This window comes from Pinus tabuliformis, chromosome 2_2 (genome assembly GCF_031772625.1).
Source record: "Pinus tabuliformis cultivar Carrire ecotype Pingquan chromosome 2_2, CPIR1, whole genome shotgun sequence".
Classification (NCBI taxonomy): Eukaryota; Viridiplantae; Streptophyta; class Pinopsida; order Pinales; family Pinaceae; genus Pinus; species Pinus tabuliformis.
In genome coordinates this window covers 375,288,362-375,307,948 of record NC_142300.1, presented here as the reverse complement: position 1 = coordinate 375,307,948, position 19,587 = coordinate 375,288,362, and positions in this window count along the sequence as shown.

Genomic DNA, 19,587 nt, shown 5'->3' with positions numbered 1-19,587 from the left:
CTCATGTTGGCTCGTGGCATCGCACTTTTTGTTAGATCTGAAATAACCTGTATTACCTATTGTGACTCGCTCTATGGAAGCCGGTGGCTTGTATACATATTTTGGTAGATTAATAGAAACACTTTAATTATGGCTCAACATAATCTATTTGTGGCTTCATACTCTACACAACATCTCTCTATGGAAGCAAACTCATATATGTGACTTCGCAATTGTAACATCACTCTCTATATCTCAGCGTAGCATCTTTCTCTGAGAGATATATGACATAAATATAAATTATATGATGATGGCTTGAAATCTTAGTAGTGATCCTTGATATAGAGAACAATAAGCCTAACTATGACAGTTCCCCTATGTTGGATTGTGAAGTGTTCTCAATCGGTCATAATATTTTTCATATATATATAACAATGGATTTCACAATCAAACCAACATGTTTAGAAGGAACCAGTACTTTGAGAAAGAAGCCAAGATCATCACTAAATTTGAAGTACTTTCCTGAGGCACAAATGGACCAATACTTTGAGTTTTATATAACTGATCTCTGCCGATAAAGCTAGCAACTCAACGAAGGCTTTGAATAAGTTGAGGTACCTTTGCTAAAAATAAGCATTTTCTATAAAATGTTGACACTTGAAGAAGGACCAGATCTCTACAAAGAAGAGGAAAGGTAAAATTGCAGAGGTATGTATAATTGTTGTATGCATTTCATGACATGTGTCAAGCTCATAATAGCCATTTGAAAGATCAAGGGTTTGCATAAATATATATTAGAGACATTAACACGTAAGATCTTGATGCTATGTTAAAGACTAGGTCTTGGATGAAAGGAATTAGGATTTTTCAGTATGCTAGTTCGCAATGCTTAGATAATAAGTGTTGAAGTTTCTAGGGTTTGCATAGAATTTGCAATTCTTATCATAAAAAATATTCAATATCTTAAATCTAATTGTTTTTCAACGAACTCTCTTATGTGGTTGTAGAACTCTATAGTTTGTAAGTGACAAGTACTAGTATCTAGGGTTTTTAAACCATAGAAAAGTATGAAATAAACAGAGAAACATTAGAAATAGAACCCTGAATTGATTGTTTATGCTATTAAAGGAAAGGGAACCTAGTTCTTAAGAATGGCAGGTATTATATCATGATGATGTGAAGACAAGATTTCATGAAAAAGGAACCCAGAGTAAGAGGGATTCAACCTTCCTCCAGAGATAAGTATTTAACGTCTTCTTGATTATTACTAATACCACTATATTTATATTTTTTCTCTTGGTTCTTTCTTAAGTCTTCTAATCAAGGTTACAAGTCAAACGAATTTTTAATCAAAGCTTGAATAACCATATGAAAGACTTGAAGGAACATGGCATAGCATGAAGACTATCAAGGAAGGATTATTTCGATGTATGAATCAAAGAAGACTATCAGATGGCAAGAAGATTACTAACCTCATATGGAAATACGAAGTTGTAAATACCCCGATGATTGTAATATTGAAGCATTTTGATTGGTTCATATTGATGATTGAAAGCTAAAGAGCATGAGGATCAACTCTGTTGCAATATGAGTTAGACCGTGAAAATGAATGTTGACCTCAGAGGGAGCAAGTAGTAGGAACATTCCACACCTTGACTAAAGGTTACTATGATCTAACAACTCTAAGAATAATGAAACATGGTTTGACTCCCCGGAAGGAAAAACTACAGAAATATGCAAAGGCTAGAATGATAATTTGTTTAATGATACTGATGAACCTACAACTTCTTGATCTGATCATGGAACACATGGATAGTGTGGATACCAATATTAATGACTTGGATAAGCATGAGGACATAGTTGATATTTAAAATTTTATATGATTTTATGAATAATATGAGGCAAAACTCTATTATGAAGAATAAAAGGCATGTACTAGCAACTGTGAGGATGTTTGGATCCTTGAAAGTGATAAATGAACTGATTGGTGGTAAATTCGTTTGATGATTGAAAATATCCAAAAAGATCGAAGTTTGATATGTTATAGTGCTATGAGGATTCAAAAAAACCTTTCATGAGAAGAGAGTGAGAAAGGATTTGGCTCTGTTAGATGTTTGATATCTAGAAAGGTCAAAGCCCAGGAATTATAGAATGCAAGAAAGGAGCCTTGCAGCTACAACTATATCTCCACATAAGAACAAGTAGTATATGTATTAATGATGCATGAAATAAATGTATGTGATCTGAAATGGGGGTTTAACAACTTGTTATGCTTACAACAACCTCCCACTCCAAAGCTTAGCAAATATATGATCTAGCTTAACTTGACAATTGTGGAATTAAATACTTGAGATAGGTGTATGTGTAATTTCTTTTAACTGTTTAAGTGCTTTAAGTCCATTTGTTTCTGCTGATATTAAACACACATAACAATGCATGATGCAGCAAATAAACAACCATATAAAACAACAAACTTAATTAGGATTTCACCCAACTCTCGTGGGCTACGTCTCCGTGAGGTCTTGTCAATTTGACTTGGCTCTTTGGGATTATGGCTTAAATTCTTTTACAAGTTCCACACTCAACTCCAATGGTTATTGACTAAACCAAAGAGCTTAGAATACCATATTTATCCCTGTTATGGTTGTCCTCATGCTGAAAATAGATCTTTGAATCGATTCCTTCAATCAGTGCTTTGAGCTACCCTGAGCTTCTTGATGGCACTAATCCTTCGGAATTCTGCAACTCAAATGCTGAAACTGACAGCATAAATGAGTTAAGAGCATCGACACGATGAGAATCGACTATAAACATGACCTCTTTCTGAACAGATGACCTCTGGACCTCCCAAAAATCATCCACTCTGTCCTGCTCTGCTAAAACTGCGTCTAGGTTTGGCAGTTCTGCCAAAAGTAGCAGAGTGCTACTAACTTTAGCGGAGCGCTGGAATTTTCCGCAATAAATGAATATTAGCTGGCTCCCTTCACAAGTCCTCCCCCTTTGGCACACTGGTTGAAGGCTGTATGTAGAGGGGGAGGTTGATAGGTCAACTCTCTCTCCCATTCATATCTGGTCAATAAACTTAAAATACATTTTTAAATTGATCACCGGCCGTGTAGCTATCCGTTTAGCGGTGGACTGGCGCTATATCATAACTTGCATTTTTAAATATAGTATGCATTGAATATACGGATATGTTGTTGAACGTCGACCTTCTACGCCGGCCGTGTAGCTATCCGTTTAGCGGTGGACTGGCGCTATATCATAACTTGCATTTTTAAATATAGTATGCATTGAATATACGGATATGTTGTTGAACGTCGACCTTCTACGTGGCATGTTCGTTGGCGTATCTCTCCGCGGGGAACTGCATGGCCCATCCGTTGAAGCGTTAACTCCATATGTGTGGATTTCATTAGCGATGACACATACATTTGGTTATGGTTGCAAACAATGGCGCAATCACCTTTTATTTATTGGTAAGGTGCGCCTCCATTGGAGTGGATATCCGTTGGAGTTATTAAGGTATAGCGGTATCCTTTGTGTGCTATATATTATATGATGGTTTGGTGGATTCATTTGACTGCTGATAACTTAAGATAGGGGGAGTTGAGCCGCCAAGTATGGCGGGCTCCTCCCCCTATTTTGGGGTTTCCGTAACCACCTACCCACCATATTACTAAAATGCCTCGCGCATATTACATGGAAGAATACACAGCCCGAACGGTTAAGTTGCTTGGTTTGTGAACTAGATGTCTAGGGGTCTAATACCTTAGACTGTCAACACGTTTTACATAACGCTCCTTTTAGTCAATCAGAGATGGCCATTTGTCCCAATCTCGACCTGCCACATGGAAGTCGTGGATTGGCCATTTTCCCTATATCAAAAATTAAAATTTTTAATACAGTGTAAAATTAATGGATTTCCCTCCTTTTTTAAGGACATTGGGCAATTTTCATTTTACAATATCTCTGTCAACACGTTTTACATAACGCTCCTTTTAGTCAATCAGAGATGGCCATTTGTCCCAATCTCGACCTGCCACATGGAAGTCGTGGATTGGCCATTGTGCCTATATCAAAAATTAAAATTTTTAATACAGTGTAAAATTAATGGATTTCCCTCCTTTTTAAGGACATTGGGCAATTTTCATTTTACAATATCTCCGTCCTCTAGAGTCCATTTTGGCCCGTTCAAATTGCGTTGGATTTAGCATGAATAGATCAATGCAATGATATTATTTTCAAAACCATCCTCCATACACTTTCCTTACATGGCTAGTGCCTCTGAACCAAAACTCGAAGATAGTCAACACTTTCCTTCCTGGATGTGCTTGTCCTCTCGTTAAAAATTGTTTTCCTTTATCATCGATCCAAGGTGGTTAAACAAACATGATGCAATCTCATGTTTTCAACAGAAATTTTTCCTGCAACAACAAATCTTCTTCTGCAGATAATGTCAGAAGAAGAAAATAACTTGATGACATAAATTCTTGCTTGATCAAAAGAAACAAATTTCACATCATGTGAATCATCATCATGTCTTTACATCTGGTGTACAAATGATCAACCAAATCACACGTTGACTAAAACATGCCCTTTCAACAATTGACCATTCAAGTCAAGCAAGTACAGAAAGAATTTTAACAATTATTTTACAAAGATGGAACACTTCATCATTATCTCCCTTTTACAATCTTGGAGACCAAATCAACTTTTCCAAGTTAATATGACATTACACACATGTTTCAACAAAGAAATATGATGGTCGATTGCTTTCCATCAAGTCAATTACACATACGTGTTCAAATACAAGGAAATCATTAACATCCATTTGTTCATGCATACTATTCTCATGTATGTATTCCATTCTTCAACTTTTTCTTAAGCACATTGTACTTACAAAACTGAAATGAATATCATTTTTCTGCAATAAAGTGAGTCTACATACTCAACTTTTCCATCCTCCAACTTGCATTCCATTAGCAAAGAAAATGCAAATAGATGTGATGCATTTCTTTTCACATAAAAAATAAAATAAAAAATATGCAACTTTAATTGAATAAGAACTTAAACAATTTCTTACCAATCCATATCAAAGGATCCCCCTTTGACTACACATTGACATCAACATGTGAATCATCCTGAAACACATCATTTATGGAAACTTTCTTTTCATTCTTGCCATTCTCTCTTTCCACCTTCTTCAAATTTCGTGGAAGCATTGTTGGATTCAAAGTCCAACACTTTTCAGAAATATGTCCTTTCTTATGGCAATAAATGCAACACCTGTGCATCTTATTGACAATATGGTTTGTCTTATCCAGTGGACCTTTGGCTTCTTGCCTTATTTCCTTCAAAAGTTTCCTGTATGTGGCTATTCTCTTCTAAGATCTAGAAATATTATGGCTATCCAAACCACAAAATGAACATGCAATTCTTTTCCAATGCTTATGTGGAAATTTACCATGCTTTACATAATCAAAAGAAGTGTGATTGAAATCAGATTTATACCTTTCTCTTTCACCTTTATTACCTTCATGAGGAGGTGAAATGAATGAAGAAGTGGCTCTCTTTGGAACACCATCAATCTCTTCAATGCTTTTAGAGCTTTCACAACTTTCTGGTTCAAGTGCATGCTTATGAACACCTTCTTTCTAAAAAGTATGTTTCAAACTATTGCATTCCCCAAGAATACAATCTTTACACTCTTGAGGTAGAAGACCTAAAATGAAACTCCTTCTAGGAACTGTTTCAATTGCCTTCATGGCTGCTTTGGCACTTTCTCCATAAGATTGTCCATAGCCAAGACCAAATACTTAGGGCTTTCTTCAACCATTATTGGCTCAACAATTCCTTGTGCATGTTTGCCCAATCTTTTTCCTTCATAGCCCATTTTTGACATCAACTTCGACCCTATGCCTCTTGTATGTTTTTCAAAAGAAGCAACATAAACATTCTTAGAGGAAATTGAAGGCAAACTATAATTTTTTACCTCTTCTTCAACCTGATACTTGACTAAGGCTTTTTTGGCACTAAAGAGTGGTGTCTCCAACTCATGCATCCTTTCCAGATTCATATTTTCAATATGAAGTTGAGTCTCCACTTCCTGTAATCTGTCAAAAAGTAACTGCTTCTCTTCCTTCATGGAATTTAACTGCTCTCGAAGTTTGGTGCTCTTCCTTTCATCCTCATACATTTCTCTCACCATATCCATCATGATGAACAAGTCTTGCTTCATGTCTTCATCAAAGAATCTTGTGAAGGAGAACTCACTTGTAGAAGTTTTCATCATCAAAATTAACAAAAGAACTTCAACAAAATTCACAAAGCTTTGAAGGAACTAATGGCTGTAGAGTCAAATTATTATTCAAACAACCCTTTTGCAAACAAACCTCTTGTGCTTCAAGGATTGTCTTGAGGTCCTTTGGGTAAGGATAATTCCTTCAGCCCTTCTTCCTTCTTGTCTTCTCCTGAACTTAGCTATTAGTAGATTTCCCTTCACCTTCGCAAACTCAAGAAGTAGTCAGTTTACAAACAGTCAAACAGTCAAATTCTTTATATTGTTTAAACACCTTTCAAGTCAAACAAGCAACCTTCTTTGATACCACCTGATCTGATATGGGGGTTTAACAACTTCTTATGCTTACAAGAACCTCCCACTCCAAATCTTAACAAATATATGATCTAACTTATGTTGACAATTGCAGAATTAAATACTTGAGATAGGTGTATGTGTCATTTCTTTTAACTGTTTAAGTGTTTTAAGTCCATTTGTTTCTACTAATATTAAACACACATAACAGTACATGATGCAGCAAATAAATAACCATTTAAGACAACAAACTTAATTAGGAGTTCACCCAACTCTCGTGGGCTATGCCTCCATGAGCTCTTGTCAATTTGACTTGGCTCTTTTAGATTATGGGTTAAATTCTTTTACAAGTTCCACACTCAATTCCAATGTTTATTGACTGAACCATAGGGCTTAGAATACCATCTTTATCCCTGTTATGGCTGTCCTCATGCTGCAAACAAATCTTGGACTTGGTTCTTTCAATTAGTGCTCTCAGCTACCCTGAGCTTCTTGATGGCACTCCTGCGGAATTTTGCAACTCAAATGCTGAAAATGAAAGCATAAACGAGTTCAGAGCATCGAGACGATGAGAATTGACTATAAACATGACCTCTTTCTGAATAGATGACCTTTGGACCTCCCAAAAATCATCCACTCTGTCCTACTCTGCTAAAACTACATCTAGATTTGACAATTCTGCCAAAACTAGCAGAGCGCTACTAACTTTAGCGGGGCGCTGGAATTTTCCTGCAATAAATATTAGATCGCTCCCTTCACAAGTCCTCCCCCTTTGATGCATTGGTTGAAGGTTACATGTAGAGGGGGAGGTCGGGAGGTCGATTCTGTTGGAGATCAGATGCTCAGCTAAATTAAACAAAATACACAGCAGATCAATCATGCACATAAAGACACAAGAATTTAACGTGGTTCACCCAACCAATCTGGGCTACGTCCACACAACATAGGCATCGGCAATCTTATTAATCAAACAGGAGATTACATAATGAAATCCTCACAAAACTCTCACCCTCATAGCAAACATCTGAATGGTTGCTTGTTATATAGCAAAGAGAATCTAACAACCTCATTAACTCACTCACATCAAATATAGGAGGCATTAATCATCTCCCAACAACCTGGAGCTAATATAGGAACAGATTCCTATTGTTGTCATCAACTGAGATTTTGCCTATCTTACTCCAAACAGAAAATCTCAACAATCTCCACCTTGACAACAATTCTCCTGATGCCCTGTTATTATTATTTTATCTTTTCTGCAAACCAAGAGAAGCCAAACACCAGCGTAGCTTCTCCAACAAAACTGGTTTCTTGAACATGTCTGCACAGTTTTCCTTTGTATGCACCTTTTCAAGAGAGACTCCCCTTTCAGTGATAACCTGTCTTACAAAATGGTACTTAATTGGAATATGCTTTGATTTACTATGATAGGCCGGATTCTTAGCCAAATGTATTGCACTTTGACTATCACAAAGTAACCCGATGTTGTCCTGTAACCTACCAAACTCACCAAGCAAACCTTTCAACCAAACCGCCTCTTTGCAAGCATGCGAAGCAGCAATGTATTCTGCTTCAGTAGTGGATAACGCGACAATGTTCTGTAGCTTTGACATCCAACTTATAGCTCCACCTGCAAGAGTAAAGACATACCCTGAAGTTGACCTTCTCTTATCCAAATCACTTGCAAAATCGGAATCAACATATCTGCAAACAAATTCACTACTCTTATTGTAAGTGATACAATAACTACTTGTGCCTCTCAAATACCGAAGCACCCATTTCACTGCTGACCAGTGTTCTTTACCCGGATTTGCCATGTACCTGCTGACAACCCCAACTGCATGTGAAATATCTGGTCGAGTACAAACCATCGCATACATTAAACATCCTACTACATTTGCATATGGAATTCGAGACATATAATCCTTTTCTTCATCTGTATTAGGACATAAACTCGAAGAAAGCTTAAAATGGGAAGCTAAAGGGACTGACACAGGCTTCACATTATTCATACCAAACCTCAAAAGTATTTTCTCAATATACTTTTGTTGTGATAGCTATAGCTTACCATTGCTCCTGTCTCTGAAAATCTCCATGCCCAAAATCTGTCTTGCTGCTCCTAGATCTTTCATATCAAATGTCCTTGCCATCTGAGCCTTCAACCTGTTGATTTCTTCTATGCTTTTGCTTGCTAAAAGCATATCGTCAACATACATTACCCAGATAATGAATATGCCATTATTCAACTGTTTAAAATAAACACAATGATCATATTCACTTCTAACATATTTCTGACTCAACATGAAAGAATCAATCTTCTTATACCACTGCCGAGGCGACTGCTTCAGGCCATATAATGACTTCTTGAGCCTGCAGACAAATTTCTCATTGCGATGGTGAACAAACCCTTCCGGTTGTTCCATATATATTTCCTCATCTAAGTCACCATGTAGAAATGCAGTCTTAACATCTAACTGCTGCAACTCTAAATCAAGTAAAGCCACTAATGCTAACACAATTCTAATTGAAACAATTTTAACCACTGGTGAAAAAATCTCATGAAAGTCAATATCGGCTTTCTGAGAAAACCCTTTTGCAACCAGCCGTGCTTTGTACCTGTCTTCCGTATCATTCACACCCCGTTTCAGCTTGAAAACCCATTTACACCCCACAGTTTTCCTGCCTTTCGGAAGCTCAACCAGATCCCATGTGTCGTTCTTACTTAAGGCCATCATTTCGTCCTTCATGGCTGCTTTCCACTTGTCACTTTTCGAACCTTCTATTGCTTCCTGATAGCACAGAGGTTCATCGTCATTAGCAGTAAATGCAACAGAAGTGACATAATCATCATACCTTCTCGGAGGGCGTTTGATCCTTGTAGACCTCCTTAAGAATGTTTCTGGTGCTTCCACAATTGGCTGTCTATCATCTGTAGGAACATCTTCCTGATCGCCATCTGAGACCTGTTCATGACCTCCATCTGAACCCTGTTCATAATCTGATTTTGAAACCTGTTCATGACTAGAATCTGAACTATGGTCATCATGACTATCATTAGAAATGCTGTCAAACTGAATGTGCTGGAAATCAGATACACCATCCTGTTTCAATCTACTATCTACATCTAACTGTACAAGAGAGGATTCATTAAACTTTACATCTCTGTTGATGATGATTTTGCGGGTAGTAGGATCCCACAATCTATATCCCTTTGTTCCAACACCATACCCAACAAAGATATACCTTTTAGACTTTGGATCTAACTTAGTTCGCTGATGTTTAGGCACTAGAGCATATGCATCACAACCAAACACTCTGAGTTTAGAATAGTCACAAGGGTGTCCTTTCCATACCTCTTGCGGAATCTTGCAGTCTATCGCCGTCGATGGAGGTCGGTTTATCACATAACAAGCTGTTGCCACCGCTTCCGTCCACAACTCCTTCGGCAACCCGACATTACTCAGCATACTCCTTGCTTTCTCTAGAAGAGTCCTGTTCATGCGTTCAGCAACTCCATTTTGCTGAGGAGTATAAATCGTGGTCTTATGCCTCTCGATCCCTGCATCCTTGCAATAGCTGTCAAACTCCTTGGAAGTAAACTCACCACCATTGTCAGTTCTTAAACACTTTATTGTTCTACCAGTGCTATTTTCTACCAATGCTCTAAATTGCTTGAAAACTAAAAAAACATCAGACTTCCTTTTCAACATGTAGACCCACACTTTCCTAGAAAAATCATCAATAAATGATACAAAATAAGACGAGCCACCATATGAGGTTGTAGGGGCTGGTCCCCAAACATCTGAATGGATATAATCAAGTATGCCTTTACTAGTATGTTTGCCTGTTTTAAACTTTTGTTTACTTTGTTTGCCAAACAGACAATGTTTATAGAAATCTAACTTTCCAAACTTTAGATTTGGAAGTAACTTGCGATCAGCCAAAATTTTTAATCCTCTTTCACTCATATGCCCCAATCTTTGATGCCATAAGTGAATGGAACTACTGTCATGTTCAGACACAGTAGACACAAAATCTGACCTTATACCTCCTTCTAACTGAAATAGATTTCCTACTTTCTTAGTTTTCATAACTAGTAAAATACCTTTGTAAATTTTCATTACTCCACCTTGAATTACAGTTTTATATCCATTTGAATCAAGTGCTCCTAATGAAATCAAATTTTTTCTTAAATCTGGTACATGCCTCACATCAGTTAATATTTTTGTTGTCCCATCAAACATTTGCAATTGTATGCTCCCAATTCCCACAATATTACATGTTACATCATTACCCATGTACACAACACCATCATCAATTGATTTATATGTTTTAAACCATTCTTTATGGATACACATGTGGTTTGATGCACCGGAATCTAACAACCAATGTTGACCATGATTTGACACATTAACTAATAATACCTCATCACTCATACCTGAACCAGATACTGAACCTGTATCTGTGGTGTTGGCTTCCTTCTTTTCTGTCGAAGAGCCTTCATTAGCAGCCTGCTTTCGCTTCCAGCAATCCTTTTTCAGATGTCCAACCTTGCCACAATGCCAGCACTTCACCTTTGTCTTCTTTCCTTTGGACTTTGAACGAGAGTCGCTATGCTTTCCCCCGGAGTGTCTCTCTCTTGAGTGACCTCTGGCCATCATTACCTCTGACGTAGAGGTGTCTGCATTCGACCTCTTCCTCGTCTCCTCAGACAACAAGGCTCCAACAACATCGTCAAACTCAAGGATGTCTATTGTACTAAAGCTTATGGAAGTAACAAAGTGATCCCAGGATTCGGGCAATGAATATAATAGAGTTATTACCTTATCCTCTGATTCAAATTTCACATCTAGACTGTCTAATTGCACCAGTAAGGTATTAAAAACATTCAGGTGATCAGTAATCGAGGTACCTTCTTTCATCCGCAAACCGTAAAGCTGCCGTTTCAGGAGAATCCGATTTGTCAAAGATTTCGTCATATAGAGCTTCTCAAGCTTCGACCACAGGCCTGCGGCGGTTTTCTCTGACACAATGTTGAACAGAACATCGTCCGCCAGACATAACCGAATTGCGCTCAGAGCTCTATCGTCCATCTCATTCCATTCATCCTCCGTCATGGAAGGAGGCCTTTTGTTTTTCCCCAACAGTGCTTTCGCCACACCTTGTTGAACCAGTAGATCGTGCATCTTTACCTTCCAGATCTCGAAATTATTCTTGCCATTAAACTTCTCAATTTCAAAACGGGCACTTTGAGTTTTCACCATTTGTATCAATCAAAAAACAATAATAATCTCCAAAATAACAAACCAATGTTTCAATACCAGCAATTAGCAAAACCAACTGCCTATGCCTTTCTGTCTTTGCCTTTAAATAAAACAAAAAACAATAGTTTTGCTGTGTGAATCACAATGTACCAATTCTGCAATTTATATATCTCACCGCACACCATAAAAAAAAAAAAAGTTCGAATCACCAATGGAAGAATTGATCCGCTCCACAAAACAATCTACTCCACCATATGCGTTCACCCACTTTAATATTAATCCACCATTTTACACTTTCAATTACATTAAAATGGTTTGTAACATGGTGTGTAACATATGCGTTTCAACTCTTTTGTTTTAACATATATATGTTATATAATTTAAAAAATCTGCGCTTTAAAACTGCCACAAACTCCACGTAGCAACGGTTTTGAACATATATATGTTATATGATTTTTGTTTTTTAAAAAAACTTCCCTTTTAAAAAACTTCCACCAGTTCCACGCAGCAACGCATACCAACTGTTAAAAAACAAATAATTTGACACAGGCTGCCACGCCAAACAGCGTCCATGCAGCGACGCCAATGGAATACCACGCAGATGCTCACTGGTTTCAACGCAGGTTTTTTTTTTTTTAAAACAAAGAAAAAATACCTCCACTCAAACGTTTGCTCTCCGGTGTGCAGTTCTGAATACCTCCACGCAAACAGCAGTGCGCAGGTTTGCTCTGCTTGTTTGAACAGCAGTGCCTTCAGTCTTCTCGCAGGTAGGAAACACCAGCGCTCCACCAACCACGCAGCAATCAATACAGCAATACTCCAGCGCTACACGCAGGTGCAGCAACACGGCAATCTCTTATACTCCTCAGTGCTGTAAACTTCCACGCAGGTGGACAGCAACAGCAGTCCAACACGCCTTTGCGCTCCACCTCTAGCCCGGTCCAGCTGAGCCACGCCTCCAACTGCTCTGATACCACTTGTTGGAGATCAGATGCTCAGCTAAATTAAACAAAATACACAGCAGATCAATCATGCACATAAAGACACAAGAATTTAACGTGGTTCGCCCAACCAATCTAGGCTACGTCCACACAACATAGGCATCGGAAATCTTATTAATCAAACAGGAGATTACATAATGAAATCCTCACAAAACTCTCACCCTCATAGCAAACATCCGAATGATTGCCTGTCATATAGCAAAGAGAATCTAACAACCTCATTAACTCACTCACATCAAATATAGGAGGCATTAATCATCTCCCAACAACCTGGAGCTAATATAGGAACAGATTCCTATTGTTTTCATCAACTGAGATTTTGCCTATCTTACTCCAAACAGAAAATCTCAACAGATTCCCTCTCCCCTCCATATCCGGCGACTAATCTAAAACTGCATTTTTAAATTGATCACTGGCCACATGACTATCCGTTTAGCGGTGGACTGGCGCTATATCATAACTTGCATTTTTAAATATAGTATGCATTGAATATACGGATATGTTGTTGAACGTCGACCTTCTACGTGGCATGTTCATTGGCGTATCTCTCCACATGGCACTTCATGGTGCATCTGTTGAAGCATTGACTCCATATTTGCGGATTTCATTGGCAATGACACATACATTTGGTTATGGTTGCAAACAATGGCACGATCTCCCTTGATTTACTGGTAAGGTGTGCCTCCATTGGAGTGGATATCCGTTGGAGTTATTAAGGTATAATGATATCCTTTGTGCGCTATATATTATATGAAAGTTTGGTGGATTAATTTGACTGTTGATAACTTAAGATAGGGGGAGTCGAGCCGCCAAATATTGCAGGCTCCTCCCCCTATTTTGGGGTTTCCATAACCGCCTACCCACCATATTATCGAAATGCCTCCCTCATATTAAAAGAAAGAACATACAGCCCGAATGGTTAAGTTGCTTGGTTCGTTGACTAGAGGTCTAGGGATCAAATTCCTTAGACTCTCAATATATTTTACATAACGTTCCTTTCAGTCAATCAGACAGGGCCACTTTGCCCAATCCCGACCTGCCACATGGCAGCTGTCGATTGGCCATTGTGCCTATATCAAAAATCAAATTTTTTAATATAGTTTAAAATTAATGAATCTGCCTCCAGGGCCACTTGGCCCAAACTCGACCTGCCACATGGCAACTGCCTATATCAAAAATCAAATTTTTTAATATAGTTTAAAGTTAATGAATCTGCCTCCTTTTCTAAGTACATTGAGAAATTTTCATTTTACAATGTCTCCTTCATCTGGAGTCCATTTTGACCCGTTCAAATTGTGTTGGATTCAACATGAAGAGATTTATGCAATGATATTATTTTTGAAACCATGCATTGACTTCCATTTTTGAACATTAGAGATCCTTCGAGGATCATTTTCTGATTAGTATGATACCAACTAAGGCTTTTGATATTGTTCCCCTAATTGAGAGAGAGCAAGAAATCTCCTCCATGTTATGGAAGGAGTAAGGACCTCCTCCCGAGTAGAAAAGGAGTGATTGTATACGCCATATTCTCGATGTGTTATGCACTAGGCTAAGACTAAGATATGTATGTCTAGTCAAGGAAATCAAAGGGAGAATGGAGAATTGGATAAGCATTTGAGACTGGTACTCCATGAAGATTGGATATCCAAGATAGGAAGTAGTCTCATGGATTAACACTTTTTGAGAATTGGACACGATATCCAAGACAAGAGTGATCAAAGAGAACATATATTCTTTGAGGATTGGGAATTCAAGTTAAGAATAGTTCTGGAATGACATGCCTTGTGAACATCCATATGCGGTATGTGCTTTGAGAGGTTTTGGTGTCCATATGTGTGCCTCCCAGCACTATGCTCTAATCATGTGAATAATTATAGCCCTTCAAGTCAAGGCCTTACTATGTTGCAATTTCACAATGTTGGTTATGATGTTGATGTTCAAAGATGCCTTATCAATCTGACTCTTCTTATGAGAATATTTTGATTTGAGAGTACCCATGTACTGGTTCTAGATTTATGAATACCTCTCTAGTTAACAAGGAGTGTTGGAAAATGTAACTAGGTTCTTATACTTATGACATTGTATATTTTATGTAAACTAGAAAATAATAAAAATAATAATTTATTTTTCAAGCATGGGTTTCATGCTCAAGTCAAATTATTATTTTATTGAAGCATGTTCTTCATGCTCATTATTATTTGTATTGGCAAAAGTCAAAGGATTATTTACAACTTGGAAAAATAATTTTAAAATATGTAATTTGGGTCAAATTCCCTTTAGATGCCAAGTCATCCCTACCTGGTAAGTTAGCCTTGCCCCAAAGGCCATGTTTATTCTAACCCCTCTAGACGATTTAAATAGAGGGAGAGTTGAGCTAATTTGGACACACACAATGCACATGATTTGATCTGAAATTTTGCAGAACGAAGGAAAATCACAGTCTGGAATGGAGAAGACAAAGGAGGGTTTGGATTTGTGGAATTTGTTTCTTAACATATCTCATTTTGAAGAGTTATTTATGTTATCATGCATGTCGCTATTGATGAATTCACTATGAAGAAGGAGGGTTAGACTTACCATCTAGAGGATTGGAGTGTTTTTATGGTCATGGGTATTGTTCATCTCACTTTCATCCGATTTTATAACAAGACAATTTTTCTAGGTTTTCCCCTTGGACGAGTTTTTCCTTGGCTTGGAACCTACATATTTATGTTATTTTATCTTTTGTGACTTTCATGTTTATATTATGGTAATTTCTTGATGAAATAAGAAAAACATAATAATAAAATACAGACAAAATTCACAAGTAGTTATCATGAAAAGAGAAATAAATCTTAATTCATAAATATTCTAATTTCTCAACAATCTAGTGGGGATTTTTCAATAATAGTTGAAAAATTAAGTAGTTCTTGTCGCTACTAAATCCTATTGTGAATGAATTGACAATTAATAGTGGTGAAATTTGTGGGAAGGTAGGAGCGAGAGGGTTTATTTTTTGCCTCGAAAAATAATTAGAGATTAAATATGCATGGAGTCTAGGGATCTCAACCAATAACCGAGCTAAATTTCTAGGTCAGCAGCGGGGATTAGAATTCGCTATAGAAAGGAAAATTTGGCATTTGATGGTGTTTGGAGTTTTAATGTTAGTTATTCAACAAGAGTGCGAGATTAAAGAGGGTCCTATGTTAATATAATCTCCTATTATTCATAGAATAACCTTGTGAATTATCAAGTTTAGCACATTTAATTTTACCACATCAAAAGACATCTTAACTCTATGGAAGATTATTTAAAAAATTATCGAGCTAGCCTCGAGCAAGGTCTTTGTTGCAAAGGATTCATTTGTTCTCTAGGTTTTTTTCCCTTAGGGAATTCCATGGGTGTTTTAGTAAGACCCCTACCTGAAGGCATCACTAGTACAAATAGGGCCAAAATCTAACGGATATTAGTTGGATACGTGACTTATTGATATTGGCTATCCAACACATTGGTGCTCATCAAATAATCACTGGAATTTTGTTGAATAGTTAACAATTTAGTTAACATGGGATAATGGAAATTATTCGACAGTACAAATGTCGATTATGCGACACAAAAAGTGGTTGGAATGGTCATAAAAAAATTGACGTTTTGAAGTCAATTTTGCACCGCTAAAAATCATCATTTATCTGATGCACCAAACATCAAATATTCTACAAGACTCACGACAATTTTTTGTCGAATGTTTGACACTTAATTAGTTTTGTCAAACGGGAAAAAATGATGTTGAGGTTTTGGGTAATTGATGGTATAAAAAAATTGTGCGATAGGAGTGTTATCACTCTGATGCTCCCTTCTATCAATATTGAGTGACCTATTTCATGTAAACACATTGGATAGCCAAATTCAAGTTGAATTAGTTTCACTGGAGTTTTGAATATTAGGTGCATTGTTCCATCTGTTTGGGGCATGCATGTCGACAATGATGGATCGAATATTAGACAGATCAGAGTTCTATCTGTCAGGAATTTCAAACGATCGATGATTCTATTCTTTGGTTGCGGCATCGATTATCCGATGAGTACACCGACTGATAACAGTTGAATATTCAACAACTAGCCTGTGCCATCGAATATTCAATGGAAGGTGTTTTAATATATATATATATATATATATATATATATATATATATATATATATAGATATATCTATATATATCTATATATATATATATATATATATATACATATATATATATATATATATGTATGTATATGTATATGTAGATATATTACATACATATATATATATATATATATATGTATATATATATATATAGATATATATAGATATATCTATATATATATATATATATATATATATATATATATATATATATATATATATATATATATAGATATATATATATATATATATAATTTTATGAGAAACCACACATATCCCTATTTTTGGTGGGTTATAACTTACTAGCTAGCATTCTAAGTTATTCTAAAATTGAGATTATTTTAAAATTGTCTCCTAGCCGACAACAACTCCTAAAATCTCAAATCTAGGCTTTGTCAAGGGAATGAATCAATCTTTCTCAAGTTCAATGGGGATAACCCACTAAATTGTATTGAATTTGTCTTTTCTCTTGAAGCAAAGGATCAAAACCGTTATGAAAATGCAATCCTGCCACTAATGTCATGTAGAGGCATTTCTTCATGGTAAAACCATCCTTTAGCCTTTTTCTTTTTCTCCTTCTCGATTTTTGCAACTCGATTTCATTGGTTCTATTAGAAGTGTTGGGATACCGGGCTAGGCACTTCTGCCATGCCTACCCTAGTAGGCTCTTAGGAAATGAAATATTGCACCTTTTCCTCAAATTGATCTCATAACGATCATGTTAGTATAACCCAACTCACTCACATCACACCCAACCTCATTGATGAATATCTAATTTAAAATTTGTATGGTAAAGTTATGTTGAAAAGTATCCTCAAGAACTCTCTTTTAAAGAACATTTTCAACACTTTGGAAGAGATAAGAGGTGGAAGCCCCTGGAACTTGATGAATCTACAAACGGAGTCACAAGTGAGGATTTTTTACGAAACCAGCTCACAAAAATATAGAAAAGAGAGATCAACGCCTTAGAAGTTAGCCTCTTTGAGGGGGCAACCTCTACATTAAACAAATGAACAATTCTTGGATGATACAATTGACTTAACCTACTTTATATATATATGAGTCTAAGGGGTCACAATATAATCAAAGCCGACATAATAATAATAAAATAAGGGCATAATAACAACAATAGTGGGCTTCTATGGGGCACACTAATAACAATATGGGGACAATAGGGGCACAATAATAACAATAAGGGCTGCAATGACAATAGCAATGGGTGAATCACTAGTATTATAAGGACCTAACATGCTCCTCTCCTTGAAAAAAGCGTTGTCCTCAATGCTTGAGTAGTTCTAGATGCTTCTGTATAAAATTCTCATCCTCCCATATGGAATCTTCAGTGGGTAAGTTCTTACACTTGATGAGATACTCCGAAATTTATTGATTCCATAGCTATTGAGTTCTTGTTTCTGTGACTGCTTCAAGTTCCAATATGATTTTTCCTTCCTTATTAGGTTTTGGCAATATTGTTTGAATTGGGAGCTTGTCAACTATAACCTTCTTTAAACACGAAACATGGAAAACTGGGTGCACTTGGGAAGCTGCAGGAAGCCCCAATTTGTATGCCATAGTACCAATATTTTGCAACACCATGTATGGACCATAATACATTGGTGATAATTTATTATCCTTATTATCTTGCTTGAGGGACATTTTTTTATATGGTTGTAGCCACAGGAATACCCAGTAGCCTACATCAAAACTTCTTTCGCTACGATATTGATCTGCTTGTTGTTTCATTCTATTTTACGCCAAAGTGAGTTCATCCTTTAAGAGTTGGAGAACTTGTTGTTTATGCTCGATGTGATATTCCACTGCTTGAAACTTAGAATTTTATCCTATGATGGATGGTGAATGATATCCATAAAGTTTTATAAATGGGGTCATTTTTACTGCAGTATGTAAGGAAGTGTTATGCCACCATTCAGCGCGAGGCAACCATTTGACCCATTATGTCTATTTATGAAAGACAAAGCAACGAATATATCCTTCCAAACATTTGTTTACTATCCCAATTTTCCCATCAGATTGAGAATAATAAGATGAGCTATGAGCTAACTAAGTATCGAGACAAGAAAAAAAAATTGCCCAAAAATCTCCAATGAAAATGGGATCTCTGTTGCTTACAATAATCTTTGGGTTTCCATGTAGATTTTAAATTGTTTCCATAAATGCAGTAGAAACTGTACTAGCTTTAAATGGATGAGATAATTCAAAAAAGTGTGCATACTTGGCAAATCTGTCAACTACCACCATGATGACACTCTTTCCTTTGGACTTGGGTAAACTTGTGATAAAATCCTTTGAAACCTCCTCCCAACATTGGCTTGGAATGGATAAAGGTTGTAATAGACTTGGGGTCTTAATTGTTTCAACCTTATTTTGTTGGAAAACCAAACATTTTGCCACAAAATTTTGAATATCCAATTTAAGGCCATCCCAAAAAAATTCCTCTTTAACTTGTGGTAAGTATTTAAAATCCTGAGTGCCCTCCTGAGGGTGAAGTGTGCAATTCAATAAGAATCTTTTGTTTGAGTTGCAAATTCTTACATAGGTATAAGCGATATTTGTACCACAA